Source organism: Neophocaena asiaeorientalis, unplaced genomic scaffold, assembly GCF_003031525.2.
Source record: "Neophocaena asiaeorientalis asiaeorientalis breed wild unplaced genomic scaffold, Neophocaena_asiaeorientalis_V1.1 scaffold33, whole genome shotgun sequence".
NCBI classification, from domain to species: domain Eukaryota; kingdom Metazoa; phylum Chordata; class Mammalia; order Artiodactyla; family Phocoenidae; genus Neophocaena; species Neophocaena asiaeorientalis.
Genome location: NW_020171988.1, coordinates 1,313,116 through 1,331,054, shown reverse-complemented (window position 1 = coordinate 1,331,054; position 17,939 = coordinate 1,313,116). Strand labels below are relative to the sequence as shown.

Below are 17,939 nucleotides of genomic sequence, written 5' to 3'. Positions count from 1 at the left end.
AAATAAAAATTTATTTTTAAAAAACTTTTTTTTTTTTTTTTTTTTTGCGGTACGTGGGCCTCTCACTGTTGTGGCCTCTCCCGTTGCGGAGCACAGGCCCCGGACGCGCAGGCTCAGCGTCCATGGCTCACGGGCCCAGCCATTCCGTGGCATGTGGGATCTTCTCGAACCAGGGCACGAACCCGTGTCCCCTGCATTGGCAGGCGGACTCTCAACCTCTGCGCCACCAGGGAAGCCCTTAAAAGACTTTTAAAGGGTTCAACCCCTACAGAGGGCAGTCCAGCAAAATCTATCAAAACTAAAGATGCATGAAGAAAAGAATATAAGGCAACTGAAGTAGAAATCCTGGGACGAGAGCGGACGTGAAGGGCTGTCTGAAGCAAACACCGAACACCTTGCGGTTGAGACGGAGGTGTCCAGCGTGCCCTGCCCCCCGACCAGGGGGTGGGGCTGCTTCCCCATCCCCCTCATATAGATGTGCACGTGACTCAATGCTGGGTGCACTTGGGACAACCAGCAGCAAGTGGTCACCGGAAAGCAATCCCACCACTCCGTGTCACTCCTTTGAGGGACCCCTGGGTGACACTATGGGGATGAGGGACTCCTGGGAGCCACGTGGTTGCCAGAAATTGAAGGTGACTGGCTGGCCCTGCCAGACGTCAGACAACAGGAAGTGGACGTCAGTCAAGGGCCGGCAGACCGTGCCCTTTCCTCGTGGGAAGGGGGACTTGGAGATCAGGGCCGGGCTCTCCAGGGCTCACACCACGTGTACAGCAACTCTTCACTGCTGAGGGCAGAGCAGGGCCCTCCCAGCCAACTTAGAAGGGCCCCTACCGAGGAGGGGCCCCTGCAGCCCCTGTGAGAGCAGGTGTAGCCAGGACGGGTGCCTTCATACTGAATTCCTGAGACACGTATATCCCACCAAATAAATAGTTTCTGAATGCCTATTTGCTATAATATTTTAAAGATGAACTTCTAGGAGTCATATATCATTCAAAGCAATTTATGCTGCCATTAACCATCTGAGCATGATTCACACGAAATTCAAAAGTGGAAAAATTAAAGAGGATTTGGTTTTCCCCAGGTGTGCAACTATGATTGGGTAAGCAAATGTCAAGAATTTATTTTATTTTTCTCTCTAACATATCCTTTCAGGGGTAGGGACTGAGGTGCATACTTTTGAAATGTAAAAGAATCAACTGATTCCAAACTGGCCAAACTGGAATAAACGAATTCCAAAAGAATCAACCAATTCTGCACCTCAGCCTTCTCGCCTAAAAGCTTCATCAGAGATTAGACTCACGTCCTCCCTTTTCCCCCCATGTTCTTACTCTCTCCCCACCCTAAACAAAAGACATGCTAAGAGGAACTAAAGCAGAAGATTCCAGACTTTTGAAAGAGAAGACTTAGTCGAGATACTGTCATATGCATCGTGTGGCATCTCAAACAACAAAGACAGGAATAGGAAGAGGAAAATAGGATGTGAAATCCGCACTGCTGTCACACAGGGACTAACACCAGACTGTACAAGGTTATTTATAAATACCCACTGACATTTTATTTTATTTTTTTGTTTTGTTTTTTTATAAATGTATTTATTTATATTTGGCTGTGTTGGGTCTTTGTTGCTGCACACAGGCTTTCTGTATTTGTAGTGAGCGGGGGCTACTCTTCGTTGCGGTGCGTGGGCTCTAGATATGCGGGCTTCAGTAGTTGTGGCTCGTGGGCTCAGTAGTTGTGGCTCGCGGGCTCAGTAGTTGTGGCTCGCAGGCTCAGTAGTTGTGGCTTGCTGGCTCTAGAGCGCAGGCTCAGTAGTTGTGGTGCGTGGGCTTAGCTGCTCCGGGGCACAACATTATAAATCAACTTACTTCAATTAAAAAAAGGAATCCTTCAATAAGAAACCACAACAATAAAATAAAATAAGTCAACACTGTATCCACTCTGTAAAACACCCATAAAATGAATGAAGGGAAGACGGGTCTGTCTTTAAACAACTCACAGGCCAGACTCGCTAGACGCACAAGGGATAATTGTTAGTACAGGATCTAATAACTCTCAGCTTTGCTTCTAGAACAAGGAGTACTCTGAGGAGGAAAGCAAGCTCTGGTTCATTTCATCAGATAATTAACTCAGTTACATCTGAACTGAAAGAAGCACAAACGGTGGATAAAAATAGGCATTATTACAAATTTTCTAGATGAAACATGAAAACTCACATCTCGGCCTATGGTCACTTGAAAGCAAAGCCATGCATATTGGAGGAATAGGTGAGTAACTAAAGGTCTCCCCTGCCTTACAGGAATTACCTCCACAGTTTAAAATGAAAGGGTTGGAACACTGAAGAGCGGCTGCAGGGGAGGGGTGTGGCAAGGACCCCTGACTACTCCGAGGACAGATGCCCAAGCCCTCAAGTCAGCACTCTGTGAGGGGTGACTCCAGAGCTGGGTGGGTGGCACAGTCACACAGAAAGCCCCTCCCTGCCAGCAGCCCTGTGAAAAACTGTATCAAATCCACAAAGCTTGAAGCTTGCCTACAGGGCTGCCAGTGGGAGCATCTGGGCTTCTCAGCACTGGGGGGAGGTTGGGTGGAGGGAGGGCAGTGACTGTGGTTGCTCTAAGGTGACCCCCAATGACCTTCCTTTTCTGGTGTTCATGCCTTTGTAGAGTCTCTCCCCCTGAGTGGGGGCAGGGCCTGCAATGTGCTTCTAATCAAAAGAACCAGGCAAAGGGACAGGAGATCCCTCTCGTGATGACGTGACACCATAAGACTCCACCTTAGCAGATGAGAGCTAGACCCTGCCCTTGCTGGCTGCCAGGCTGCCAGGGCACCGTGTGGGCAGTCCCTGGATGACAGCCATCAATAAACAGATCTCAGCCCTAGGAGATGAATTCTGCCCACCACCAAATGGAGCTTGGGAGCAGACCCTTCCCCAGTCAAGCCCCCGATGAGACTGCAGCCCCAGCCAATACTTCTACCGCAGCCTGATGAGACCTGAAGCAGAGAGCTCAGAAAAGCTACAGAAACTGAGATCATAAATGTATGTTGTTAGAACCAGTGAACTTGTGGTAATTTATTACAGAGCGTAGAAAACTCATGCAGTTGCCAAGCAGGAAGACACGGCAGCTTCATGCTCAGACCAGGCCTCCTACTGGTGGCTGGCTCTAGGCTCAGGCCCCAAGATCCAGCCAGACACCTGAGAAGAGCCTCTGACAGATGATGAGTGTTTCATGTCCCAGAGGGCAAGGACCACCCTGGCATCAAGAAGCAGACATGCCCTAGAAGTGAGTCCAGGAACCATGGCCTGGCCCCCAAGGGACCACAGCACAGGAGAGTAGATGTCCTGCAGTCAGTCAAGTTCCTAAGAATCCTTAAGATGCATCACCGGCTGAGCAGGGATCTGCACCCTCCTGTGGGATAGGGGAAACACCACTTATGTTTCCCCAAAGGACATGTCCTTGTTTTGTCCTGGAAAAGGATACTGGAAACCACCAAACATCCACCTGGACTGAAGCCCACTGGCTTCCACTTCTAGAAGGGACAGAAAGATCTGGGTCTAAACAATCAAAAAAAAGAGGGACACAGAATGCACTTCTGGAGATGTAGGATTAACTACCTGCCAAAGCCTCCCTTATCTAAAAATTAACAGTAAATACACTGAGATTAAATGCAGACACTCTGAGAAGAGCATTGCTAACAATGAAACATGCTTCCCTGTCTCCCTGCATACCTCCCCTCCATAATTTCCTCTAGATTTATTAGTTAGAGGCTGCAGGTCCTAAACCTAACTAGAGGTGGATCATTTCCCAGCTGTGTGCCTTTGGACAATTTATTTAAACATTCTATGCCTCAGTTTCTTTCACTGTCAAATGGGAATATTATGAGTAGCTATCTCTTGGCATCCTTGTAAAGATTAAATAAGACAAAAGCATGTAAAGCCCTTAGCATAGGGCATGGCAAGAAGTCCGGGCTCAACGAGTATTAGCAGCTGCTGATCTACTTCTATCATCTGTTAAGTGCATTCCTAGCCCTTTTCATAGTTCCTAATTACTCATGCATTCAACGAATACTGATCACACTATTACTTTGTGCCAGACACTCTTCTTTAGCATCAACAGACAAAAGAGACAGAATCTCTGCTCTCACGGAGCTCACAACCTGGTGGAGGGAGACAGGCAATAAACAAGAAATACTCATGAGTACAGAGAGTATGTTCAACGGTGGTAAGCGTTAAAGAAAAAAGAAACAGCAAGGTGTAGAGAATCACGAGCGGTGGGAAGCTGCAGTTTTTATGAGGGTGGTCAGGGCAGCCTCATTGAGAAGGCGACACTTGTAATAAAGATCTACGGGAGGTGACCGTGCTCACAGCCAGGAAAGAAGCTTCCAGGCAGAGGAACGGCCAGTGCAAAGGTCCTAAGGTGAGATGGTACAAAAAAGCCCTGTGGCTGGAGCTCAGTGAACCAGGGGCAGGGGATGAGGTCGGAGAGCCAAAGGGGAGCCAGAGAGTGTAGAACTTACAGGCCACAGTGAAGACAGTGGCTCTTACTCAGAATGATAGGGGAAGCCCTTGTCGAACAGAGAAGTGACACCATCTGGTTTATTTTATTTTTATAGAAGTATAGTTGATTTACAATATTGTGTTAGTTTCAGGTGTATAGCACAGTGATTCAGTTATAATTATATATATATATATAAATAACTTTTTCGATTCTCTTCCCTTATAGGTTACTACAAAATATTATGTAGAGTTCCCTGTGCTCTACAGTAGGTCCTTGCTGGTTATCCATTTTATATATAGAAGTGGGTACATGTTTATTTTAAAAGAAACCTTCTGGCTGTAGGGGGCAGCTAAGAGACTAACCCAGTGGTCCAGGCGGGAGGTGATGGTGACCCCAAGGGGGCTGGTAGCAGCGTAGCAGCGCTGGGAAGTGGTGGATTCTGGATATACTTTCAAGGTAGAACCTTCAAGACTTCCTTATGAACAGAACAGGTTGTGAGGTGTGAAAGGAAGAAAGCAGATGACGATGGCTCCAAGGATTTTTGCTCCAGCCACCGAGAGCGTGGATGATGTTGCCACAACTATGATGGGGAAGGCTGGGGCGGGAGTGGTCACAGGCTTGGGGAGAAGATCAGTAATTTGGCTTCCCAGGTACTGAATCTGACATTATCCAGCAGACGGCCAAGGAGAGATATCTGGTAGAGAGCTGAATGTATATTCGAGTCTGGACTTCAGGAGAGAGGGCTGGAGAGGTGAATCTGGGAGTCATCAGCTGCTACATGGTATTCAAAGCATGAGACTGAATGAGATCTCAATCAATATACAGAGAGAAGAGTCAAGGACTGAGCTTGGGGACCCTCCACCATGAAGACAGTGGGGAGAAAAGAGGAGAAGGCAGCCAAGGAGACAAAGAAAGAGCAACCATGGGGGAAGAGAGAAAACCAAGGGAACGTGCAGTCCTGGATCAAATCAAGGAAGCATGTCTAGGGGAGGGTAGGAGCCACCCTGTCCATTGCTTCAATTAACATATTTACAATCTTCTCTTCAATTTACTTATCCCCTTGAAATCCCAAGAGAGAAACTGGATTTAATCCACCCTACAGAAAAAGGTGTGAAGAAATCAGTTCACATTTAATATTATATATGACTATCCTGTTACATGGGCTGACTGTCAAAGCAATCTGCCGATTTGGGTTCCAAGTAGCTTGGCTCCTTGAAAAAAAAACCATCTCCGTGCTGCTGGGTCATTTCTCAGAAATGGCCTGGAGGGAGCATTAACTAAAGAGATCTCTGATGTGTATGGTTTTTTTTGGGTGTTTTTGCGGTACGTGGGCCTCTCACTGCTGTGGCCTCTCCCGTTGCGGAGCACAGGCTCCGGATGCACAGGCTCAGCGGCCATGGCTCACGGGCCCAGCCACCTCGCAGAATGTGGGATCCTCCCGGACCGGGGCACGAACCCGCGTCCCCTGCATCGGCAGGCGGACTCTCAACCATTGCGCCACCAGGGAAGCCCTGTTTGTTTGTTTTGATTCTGTAATATTTATTCTCAGAGTAAGTGTTTCTAGTCCTAAACTACACCAACATCCCTGCCTGACTATACTGTTTATGTAAGAGATCCCTCAAATCACATGAAGGCAATGACTGAAATAATTGGGTTTGGGGTACAAAAGAATATCTCCATTGATTTAGGCACTGGACCAAGCAAACCCCGGGCTCTGTGCAACAGACCGGTTGTCCTGTCAGGCGGGCATTCTCCACCCTGGCTGCATTCAACCTTGGAATCACTCGGTGAGCTCCCACAAATTTTGATTTAATTGGTCTGTGGTACGGCCTGGGCCAAGGGGCTCTAGAAACCCCCCAGTGATTCTAATGGGCAACCAGAGTGGAGAACGACGGTCTAGGTGGGCTGTGTTGCAGCGGCTGCTCTCCTGGAGATTTTCCTTGGCCGTAACTGAGCACGTCCAAGGAAAAGAGGAAACACGGAAAGAAGGACTTGCAGAGACCAACAATGTAGACTCCTAGACCCTCAGAAGAAGACAAACCTCCCAGAAAAAGGACCAGACCTTAAGGAAATATAAGAATGGACAACTCTATCTGTGCCTCTTTCAGTTAGAAAAACTCAAAAATACTTCCCGCTTCTTGGTTTCCTCACTCTTATGTTTTATTGTGCTAAGATATACATAACATGCCATTGACCATTTTAGCCATTTCTAAGCATACGTTCAGTGTCATTAAGTACATTCACCATGTTGTGTCAGCGTCACCACCAACCATCTCCGGAACTTCTTCAACATCCCAAACAGTCCTTGCTCCTGTGACACCATATAAATGGGACTTGGGCCACAACTGAACATGAACACGTAGGAAAATTTAGATAAAGGCTTCTCAAACAAACACACGAGAGCAGATTCAGACGCTGCGCATTTGTACACAAACGTTTCCTAACCGTAGGGCAGGGCAGCAAAGAGCCCACATGCCGAAGTACCTCAGAGGTCAACACGATTGGCCCCAGACATCAGAGCTGTTTCAGACCATAATAAAACACCACCTATTCCGTGTCACGTCGCCCTCATTACTCAGACACAAACATCAGCTGTCATAAAAACTGTGCACAAACTCCTATGTCACCACTGCCACAGCTGCCAAGGGTTGTGTGGTCATTCCCCAGGCAGCTGCAGAGTCAGAAGGTCAAACCAAGGGAAGCAAACTCAAAGGTCCACAAACACTGAGTGAAAGAGGATATTTTTTGACCAAAAGACATAACCCGATCACTTTGTTCTCATATAAAAGTTACAGAAATGGTCTTCATGTCCACCAAGAAATATGCTCTCTCCTATTTCTCTCCAAACACAGAGTCCTGTCTGACTCCCTTCCACATTCCCACTTCTGAGAGCGATGTGGCTACAGAGAAACTTGACCCACCAGGGGAAAAGTCCCAGTGCATTGGTGATGTCAAGTGGCACGGCCGAGTCACCCCCGTACTGGGGAGCCGATGGGAGCAGTGGAAACCATGGTGAGCTGGGCAGTTTCTATCCCAACCATTACTAGAAACTCCAGGCCGGGGTTGCCAAATCTAACTTTTTTAAAGGAGTCATTACACCATGTTTTTTGGTGGCCACAAATGTCAAGTTTTGGCTCCAAACGATGTTTATTACTATTATGTAATCCAACATCTTTGGGACTGAATCTGACCTCTGGGCCATCAGTCCCTGGCCTCTGGGTTCCATACACAATGCTCCAATGTGAGTCACAGAGGCTGGATGCCAGGCAAGAGATAAGAGCGAACAGATTATCCAACTGTATCATCATCAGAATAACTAACCCTAAACCCAAGTCCAATATTTCACCCATTGTAATGACCTGGCAGATTCTTCCCCTCCTCACTCCCCTCCTCACTCCCCATGACCGCGGTCAGGACATCGACACTGACCCTGCCTGATCTCACAGTGGCTAGGACAGAACCCTTTTCTAAGCCATTAAAAAAACATGTTTGCAAGCAAACACTGTAACGCTTTATGAGTTACAGTCATAAAGGGTTAATCCTCAAATTATTCAGATGAAATGTCAAGCAGTAAGCTGAACACCTATTTTGGTCTCATGGACAGAGCTGAAATCAGGCCACTAAAAATTAGATGTCTGTTTAGAGTCTACTATAAACTATTATTTTAAACAATAAACATGTTAATAAAAACTATCATACACACTTCTTTTAAATAATAAACATGTAACAGATCTCACTTCAACTCATTAATCCCTTAGATAGCTTCAAAGATCAAGAGTTGAAGCAACATCTTCTTTTTCCCAGGACACAAAGCACCGTTTGAACTTGAGTTATGAAAAGAAACAAGAGAGAATGTGCAGTTCACCAGTAGGGCTATTTTTGCTTCATTGAGGAACAATCAGAAAGAAATGGTGACAAACACAAACTTAGATTACTAGGCATTTCTCCAACGAGAGAAAAAAAAAATCACTAAATGTCAGTTGACAGAAGCAAATCCTCTATCTCTGGGAAACAGGACGGAATTTTCAGATTCTTCCCTCAAGGCAACGCCAGGTTCAAGTAGAGTGATCAGAACGGTGTGTTGTTGTTGTTGTTTTAAAGGAGTAGTAGGGAGGAAAATGAACTACACATCTGAGAATGGTCTGTCCACGAAAGGAAAAGAAGGCTTTTTCTAGTTTCATGAGCTTATCACTTGCTTGACCACTGACCACAGGAAGGGCTGGAGTTACATCCGCTCGAGAAACTTACAGTCTCATATTTTCCTTAGTGAAACGTCAAAGAAAAATACTGCATGTTATCGCTTAAATGTGGACTCTAAATAATAAAACAAATTGGTGAATATAACAAAAAAGAAACAGACTCCCAGATATGGAGAACCAACTAGTGGTTACCAGTGGGGAGAGGGAAAGGGGGAGGGGCAACATAGGCAGAGAGGCTTCAGAGGTACAAACTATTGGGTACAAAATAAGCTACAAGGAGTTATGGTACAACACAGGGAATATGGCCAATATTTTATAATAACTATAAATGGAGCATAACCTTTAATTAAAAATTGTGAATCACTACACTGTACACCCAAAACATATAATTTTGTAAATCAACTACACTTCAATAATAAAAAAAAAAAAAGAAACTTAGAGTCTATGGGCATGTAACTACCCAACACTGCTATTTATTCTAACCATAGAGAAGAGCTATGAAAGTTCAGTTGCTTCCACAGTCAGGGATCAGGGAGTTTTAAAAAGCAAAGAGCATGTAAGCAGAGTCTTTGAAGCTGTGTGAAAATTAGTCATGGGACAACGGATAAAATGACATTCCAGGCACTGAGAACAGAAATTAGGAAGGATCTAGATGGAAAAAAAGCATGAGTTACATGGTGGAAATAATGAATAGGTCAGTTTGGTAAAAGATACGTGAAGGCGAGGTTTGTTTATGCTAATTCAGCTGGATCAGTAAACACGAGCCTGGCGAATGTATGGGTGAATGTGCTGTTGGAATAGATCTGTGATGTGGGCCCTGCAGTGCTGCCTGGAGCAGAAAGTGAGAAACAGGGTTGGAAAGAAAGGACAGGGGTGTGTCGCTACAGGACGGGACTGGCCTTCTTTCTGAGGGAAAGGGGAGTCATGGTCTTAGATAAAAGAAGATATGGAAGTACAGATTTTAGGAAGATTAAGCAAGCAGCATTGTGTATGATGGAGGAAGAGTTGGAAGAACATTTTAGGAGAGCAGAAATGAGAGCTAAGGTTTCTGTAGAGGAAGTGGATGGATGGGAGAGAGAGTTGAGGTGTGTATTGTCCCTGCAGGTGCTGGTGGTTGGGTTGGGGGAGGGGCATAAACTGCTGCTCCCCAAAGATGTTCTCAGATCAACGGGGAAAAGGTTCCAATAATTTCTGTGACCTCCTCTTTGCAAAGTGAACCAAATCTACAAAGCCAAAATGAGGCTGCTGGAGTCAAAAGTTTCCCCTAACAGTGAAGCTTGAGAAATGCTGGAAGAAGAAAAAAGCCAAGTAAACAAATCCTAGTGAATCTTTCCATAAAGCACCTAATTACAGAGTTTATCAGGGGAGTGCTGAAGTAGGAAGCAGAGAGAAGGAAACAACTCGCAGACGGGTCACTGGTCTTTCTTCACCCTTCTTTTTTCACCAACAGACACGCATCCCATCTGTGGATAAGGGTTTGGTATCTGGAACATTCCAGAGATGATGGGGGAGATGTGCACATGATACTCTAACCACACACTCTCCCAGGGAGCTGTGCACTGCCAAGCGGGTGCAAGGCATCATGGGCCCCTAACGAGCCACGGCTGCTATTTATGCTAGAGAAATCTTGCCACATCCTGCCTCACTCTTTACTGCTGGAGCCGGCTCTCTGGTAGATAAGCCATCAGTGACTTGCACAACACAAGAAGTTCACCTTTAACCTTAAAAGGCAAGAAAAACAAGTTTTACCCCCAGTGGTCCCTGTATAATGTAGCTGTGAGAGAAATTCAATCCCCACCACACCGGACTACAGCAAAGGGGACCACCGCCACACGAAATCGGACTTGGGGCAGGGTCCTGCCTTCTCATGAACCCTGCAAGGCTCCTCGCTGACTCTGAAACATGTGGAAATGACGACTAGTAGTACTGATGCATAAATATTATTTTTTCACAAAGATAACACTGAATTAAGGCAGTACTTACTGCCTGGTACTTACTGGTTCAGAAAAGTCACATTATCTGCAAACAAAAGTAACAGCAGTAGCCACACACGTGAATGCCCTGCCTAAGACTCTCACCAGCTACGTCCAGCTGAGTGACAGGAAGTCTCTTCTTTATTTACGGTTAATGCACACATCCCAATTCAAGTTTGCTCACCGTTTTCCTCTTTTCTGGGTCTTCCTACCCGCATCCTCCAACCTGCTGAGTTAGACGATGGACATGTTCCATCTCTGCACTGCCCAACACAGTAGCCACTACCTAAAATGTAGCAAGTGCCACTGAGGAAATGAATGCTTAATATTATTTAATTTTAATTAATTTTCATTGATAATATGTGCCTAGTGTCTCCCTAATAGAAAAGCTCAGCTTAGCTCTGTTCTGAAACTTAGATGTGCACATACATCCCCTGGGATCCTGTTAAAATGCAAATTCGGAGTCAGCAGATGTGGGTGGGGCCTGGGATCTGCATTTCTAAGAGGCTGCCAGGTGATGCTGGGGCTGCCAGTGCACAGACCAAGGTAAAGACTGGAACCGCTTCGGGAACCACCAGTGTGACCTGGAAGCCTCGTGAATGGGTGGTCTCCAAAGCTTTTGATCATAAAACCCTCAAGTAAAAGTCTCCTGAGTACTACTGTACCAACATCTTACCTATGTTAGAAAACAATGCATTTAGAAGATGAGAAACAGATGAAATAAGCAATATTTAAAAAGTGTAGTCGCAATAGGTCCCTATTATTAGTAATTAATACTCCAAGGCATAATATACACTTGAAATGAGATTCACTGTTAACAATCGTGGAAGTAAATCCACATTGCAAAATGTCTTCTTGATGAGTCTAAAATTCTTTGGCCATCTTTTGTCAGATTGGAACAGGTAGGCATCGATTTTTTTATGTCACCAAGAAAGCTCTTACACACAGTGAGAGAAGGACTGATGTGCCCATTTTTTGTGTGTGTGTGTGTGTGTGTGTGTGTGTGAGAGAGAGAGAGAGAGAGAGAGAGAGAGAGAGATCTCTGAGAGGGAAAGAGAGAGAGAGAGACATGGTGCTCCAAGGACAAAGAAAAAGATAAGGGAGGGGTGAGGGAGGAGAGTTTCACATTTACATTACTGGTATTCTGTGTTCTCTTCAATCTGCAATGAATTTACAGGAATTTTTTAAGCCATGTGTATATTTCATCAGGGCTAAACTTAGTTAAAACTACAAAAAATAATCCACAAACCCACTTCCCTGGGTTCTCAGCTACAAAAGTTTCCTCTGACCCCAGTCTCCTCCAGGATCCGCCCCCGGTCACACCCCGCTTCATACAGACAGGTGCCCTCAGACATCTACACCCAGCCAGGGCATCACCTTCAACCTGAATGCTAAATATTGGTAATGCATAATTTCTCTCCTAATTTTTCAGTATAAATAAACATACACAGAAGCTTCAATTCTCTTTCAACATAGGTATGTGGTATGTCTACCACCTTTGGTAACCACTGGTCTAGACGGTGCATAGAATTTTCAGAATAATCACAAAGCTCTAGAATAAAAAATGTACTTCCAACAATAATATTGGACTCTATGATCTTAAAAACTCCTGGTAGAAATTCTTCTCAGATTAGTATGTAAATGAAGTTACAATTTCAACAGGGTTTACTGGGAACTGAAGAAAATAACTTTAGACTATAGACTATATATGGAAAAATCAATATGCCAAAGTTGCCAAGATCCTGAAAAAAATAGTGCTTGGCTAGATATTAATATACACTACAAATTTATTGTAATTTATTGTAATCAAAATAGCATGGGATTAGCACAAAAATCAATCAATAGATCAAAGGAACAATAAAGAATGGGGAATAAATTAGGGTGTATGCAGAAATCCAACCTATGATAAAGGTGGCATTTCATTCACCAAGTTAGGTTAATACAATAAATGCTGTTGACAAAGGTAGAAGAAAATACAGTTAGACCCCTTACCTGACACCCTAACGCGAATCCAGTGGTTCTCAACTAGGGGCAGCAGTTTTGCCTGTTCAGGGGCATTTCATAACATCTGGAAACAGTTCTCACTGCCACAACTGCAAGGGCGGGAAGGGGGGCGGTGTTTGCTATCGGCATCAAGTGGGCAGAGGCCAGGAATGCTGCCAAATATCCTGCAACTCACAGGACGGTCCCTGGCCCAAAATGTCAACAGTTGAGAAACTACGTAGGCTGAGAAATCCTACCCAAACCCTAACCCTAATGATTACAAAGTTAAAGAGGAACAGTGTTAGAAGTAGAAAGATCCTGATGAGAAACCTGGCTCCTCCACACCATCAGAAGGGTGATGCTGAAGAAAGTACCGTTTGCTTCATCTTGGCTTTCAAGAGGAAAGACAAGGCACACCATGAAGCAAAGAGCAGGGACTCTGGCACAGCAATAAATAAATGGTAGCTATTATGGCCAATAACATAAATGGTAAATCATATTAAGAAGTGCCTGTGAGTCTAAAATGTCAATATGACACTAATGAACTTATCTACAAAACAGAGTAGACTCACAGACATAGAGGACAGACTTGTGGTTGCCAAGGGGGAGGGGGGTGGGGGAGAGATGGAGTGGGAGTTTGGGATTAACAGATGTAAACTATTATATATAGGATGGATAAACAACAAGGCCCTACTGTATAGCACAGGAAACTATATTCAATATCCTGGGATAAACCATAATGGAAAAGAATATGAAAAGCAGAATGGAGAAAGGAGGGGAAGATGGCGGAAGAGTAAGACGCGGACATCACCTTCCTCACCACAGATACACCAGATATACATCTACACTTTTTTCTTAATAATTATTTTTTATTTTAATAACTTTATTTTATCTTGCTTTATTTTATTTTATTTTATTTATTTCTTCCTTCCCTCCTTCCTTCCTCCCTCCTTTCTTTCCTTCCTTCCTTCCTTCTACTTTTTCTCACTTTTATTCTGAGCAGTGTGATGTATATTCAGCTCATGTGCCTTATTATAGCTATTTTAGTTGTTTATGGTCTGTGTTCTTTTTAATTAGTGTCTATCCTATGTCAGTTGTTAACAATTCTGCATGTCACCTGGCAATGAGAGATACCTTTTGTTTTCAAAACTGACAACTTGAACATTTGTTTAATGGAAAAAATACAGTGAACGATCAACATTATATATTTTTTACAAATCAAACAATAAGTGTAATTGATTTGCAGTGTTGTGTTAGTTTCGGGTGTGCAGCAAAGTGATTCAGTTATTTCAGATTCTTTTCCATTATAGACTATTACAAGATATTGAATATAGTTCCCTGTGCCATATATATATATATATATATATATATGAAGGAGAGAAGTGGATGGGGGCTCAAATGAAGCAAGACTGGCCATGAACTGACAGCTGCTGAAGCTGGGTGATAGGTAGGGGGGTTTCATTATATTATTCTGTCTGCTTATTTTTATGTTTGAAATTCTCATAATAAAATAAATACTAAAACATAAAAAAACAGAATGCATATCTATGTATAACTGAATCACTTTGCTGTACAGCAGAAATTAATAAAATATAATAAATCAACTATACTTCAATAAAATAATTTTTTTTCAAAAAAGAAATGCCTGCAAACATATAAGTGTTCTTCACAAGAAAAATGGGCTTTTTGTTCCCTTTTTGTTAAGATCCAGGTTGCCTGACAGAGCAATTTCAGGGACTTAAACTATAGAAGTCGAGGATGAAAATTTCAAGTTGTTATAAATCCCCCCAGAGCACAGATTGTGCTCACCTCATTCTCTCTTACAAGGGTCACTACCTTAGAAGACACAGACACCTAGTACATTTTGCTTTTGATATTAGGGAACAGAGGGAAATAGTACACTAACGGCCTTAGAACCATCATTTGCATACAACTGTTCAGTGCAGAAACTGACAAGACCCAGCTAGCCTGCTGAATGGAGCCATTTGGGGGGCTCCAGCTGGTTTGCAGTGGCAGCCCTATGTCCTGAAACCAGCTTGGGGGTAACCAGGCCTGTGGTCCCATAGCCTTGTTATGGGGACCCTTGATACTGCGAAGCCCAGAGGATTGTGGGAATTCTCTGAGGACCCTTCCATGAGCTCCGGGTCCCTGAGCTGAAAGATGGTGTATTTCTGAGCCATGAGCCTCAAGATGGAACGTAAGTCCCATCCCCACCACACCCTCCCACTCACCTGCCCCACACTTCAGTACTGAGAAGTCATTAGTAACTACTTCAGTCTAATTTTCTTAGGAAATAAAATGGAAGCAAGGAATAACAGAAGATAATAGTACCTTTTAGCTATAAAATAGAGGAAGTCTAAAACCTCGGCTGAACGCATAATAATGTTTTCAACAAATATTAACGGCAAAAAACAACCATCATGAGGACATAGTGAGACAAAATTATAACATTTAACACACACAGAAATGAAGCCAAAGTGCTCTCAGGCCCTCAGAAACAGGTGTTGTATGAATAGGAGTTACTAATTTGGTTTTTAAAGTCTTTGTAGCCATTTTAAGTTCCATCCTGTAGTCGCCGAATAGGAAGCAAACGAAATGATGTATTCCACTAAATCACATTACAGCATTTACCTCTTTGTAAAATGGTTCCATCTTTCAACCATTTAAAAAATTATAGAAAACAGCTAGATAGATCATAGAGATAATCATTACATCAAGATCTCAAGAATGCTACAATCACTAACAATGTACTTATATGGATCTGGAAGTTATTTCTCACCTGCCGCTGCATTCATAGCTAAAAATGCAAAATTGAATGAGTACTAGTCGTTTCCAGGCCCCAACACTGGTCATGCCCACTGCATCTTTCTTAGCTTGAGAAACAGACACAATCTAAGTTACCTCTGATTGACAAAGAAGAGTAAAGACAAAAAAGATTTTGCCAGGAAGACAATGTGAGTTCCAAAATCTAATATGGAATAGGCGTGCAAATACAAAAATCTAACAAATAAAATTGTGTGCAACCAAATGACCTATATTGTGTGCACATGGCCCTCATAACAGTAAGTGTCCCTATAACACACCTGCAATGTCACATAATAAACCTTCCTAGAGTCCATTTTAATTTAAAGATTGTGGGAGGAGAGGGCTATTATTTACTTTATTTTAAAACAAATACAGACATGTCATGGTACCGTAGTATTTGCGCAGGTTTTAAGATCAAGAGGAAATTTCAAAGAACTGTAGTGTTTGTGCTGCTGCGTTATGGATATGTGCTTGCTGTTCTCTGCCATTCCAAACGACTTCTGAGAAAGACTGAAAATCACTAGTATGTTAATTCTCTCTCTCAGAGGAGGCAAAAAAATAAATAAAGTATAAAATGTGGGGAAAGACACAGGCAATCGAGGACAGCGATCAAACAGGGTGGGGGGAATGAGGTCTCACACGAACCACGCCGGGCTTTCCTGTTCTCTCCACTGGGATAAAGACCGACACTTGGAGAGACAGAAGAATAGGTAGGCAAGCCATTTAGGGGTGTGGATGGGAAAAAACTCTCTTTCCCCAAGAGAATGTGGCTTTACACCGGCATATTAGATTAGAAAGTGCAAACACAATAATTAACAATGGGCTTCCCTGGTGGCGCAGTGGTTGAGAGTCCGCCTGCCAATGCAGGGGACACGGGTTCGTGCCCTGGTCCGGGAAGATCCCACATGCCGCGGAGCGGCTAGGCCCATGAGTCATGGCCACTGAACCTGTGCGTCCACAGCCTCTGCTCCGCAACAGGAGAGGCCACAACAGTGAGAGGCCGGTGTACAGCAAAAAAAAAAAAATAATTAACAGTGAATCCTGAAACTTCAACACGCCAGAAAAGAGTGTCACTCAGGAGTGAGACCTGGAAAATAGGGATACAATAAGGTAATCTTCAGTGAAGCTGGACAGCTCTGCAGGGGGCGGGCGGCAGCCCTGGAAAGCTAATCAAGTTCTCCCGACACCTCGGGAAGCTTGAGAAACCTGAAGAAGGGTGCTCCCACGCCAGCAGCTAGGGGCGGCCGTGGGCAAAGAGCGGGGCCCTTCCCAAATCCAAAACCCAAACAACAACCTGCACGCTAAACAAACACCTTTATTCCCCGCCTGATTTAAGAAAAGCACTTTGAGTCCTCCTTCCGCAGTTTCTGCTCTCTGGGAATAAGCCAGCTGCTGTGGTTTTTCCACCACAATAACACGTGTCAATCACCGCTAGGCCCAGTGTTACTTTTCCTCCCCACGTGTGATTCCAACAATCAGATGCCCCAGGCTGAAGCCCAGCCTCGCATGTGAGCGTTTTCTAGGGCACATCCCAGAAGGTGCCCCCAGCCCCTGTGTATTTCATTTAATTATGAAACCTTTTTCTAGAAGCCCCATAATTCTCCCAAGAGTCAAAGTAATTGGTAGAAATTAGACATGAAGAGACACAAGGCCTCTTAAAGAGGACACTTTCGACTATAATTTTTAAAAGAATTTTCTGTTCAGTCCTAATATAATTTTGTACTTTCCCAATTCTGCCCTTTTCAAATGCCAGAGAAAAGGTTCATGTTATCTCGTGGGCTATAAAAAAAAAGCCAATCGTTGGGCTGCATCCCGCAGGCCTACAAGGCCTGCACTTGCCCGGCTTTAAGACCTTAAGACCGAAGAAAGAGCCCTGAGTCACCAACAGAGACATCAGTGGTTTCACGGATGGGGGAGCTTACACGTCTGAAGCAAGGTCTTGGAGGGACACCCTACCTTGTGTGGCGAAAGGCAGACATAACCTGAAGGCAGGCTTCACGCCCAGCGAGAGGGGAGGTTACTAGTTATAGGGGGATTACCTCAGGCTGCCTCACCAGTTACCAGGGAAACCAGCAGAGGGGCACCCCCTTCTTGTCCCTTGATAAGAACCACCACTAGCTGGGGTCTGGGGCAAGTACTTAAGAAGGTCACTCCTGTGAGTAGGGTATAGGTGAAGCAGGTACTGGTGAAGCAGGTACTGGTCAAGCAGGGGATGTACAGAGAGCGAGAGAACAGCCATCTTTATTGGCCTGACCATACAGCAAGGTAATGCATTTGTACTCCACTTAAGGTCCACAAAGATCTCCCTTCCTTTGAAGGCCATCCTTTGGATGGTTTTTAAAAAGAAAAAGAAAAAAAAAAAGAGTGAAAAATAATGTACGTTACTCTTGTGGCAAATCACTGCTATTTGGCAATGAAAGGATCTTATGTGTGTGTGTGTGTGTGTGTGTGTGTGTGTGTGTGTGTGTGTGTGTTTGTGTTCT

At 44.2% G+C, this 17,939-nt stretch overlaps 1 protein-coding gene across 1 annotated transcript in view; it reads right to left on the bottom strand.

Annotated features, from left to right (window-relative positions):
• Positions 1-17,939, bottom strand: part of RFTN1 (raftlin, lipid raft linker 1) — a 196,652-nt gene that overhangs the window by 92,782 nt on the left and 85,931 nt on the right. The gene's annotated exons all lie outside the window — the stretch shown is intronic.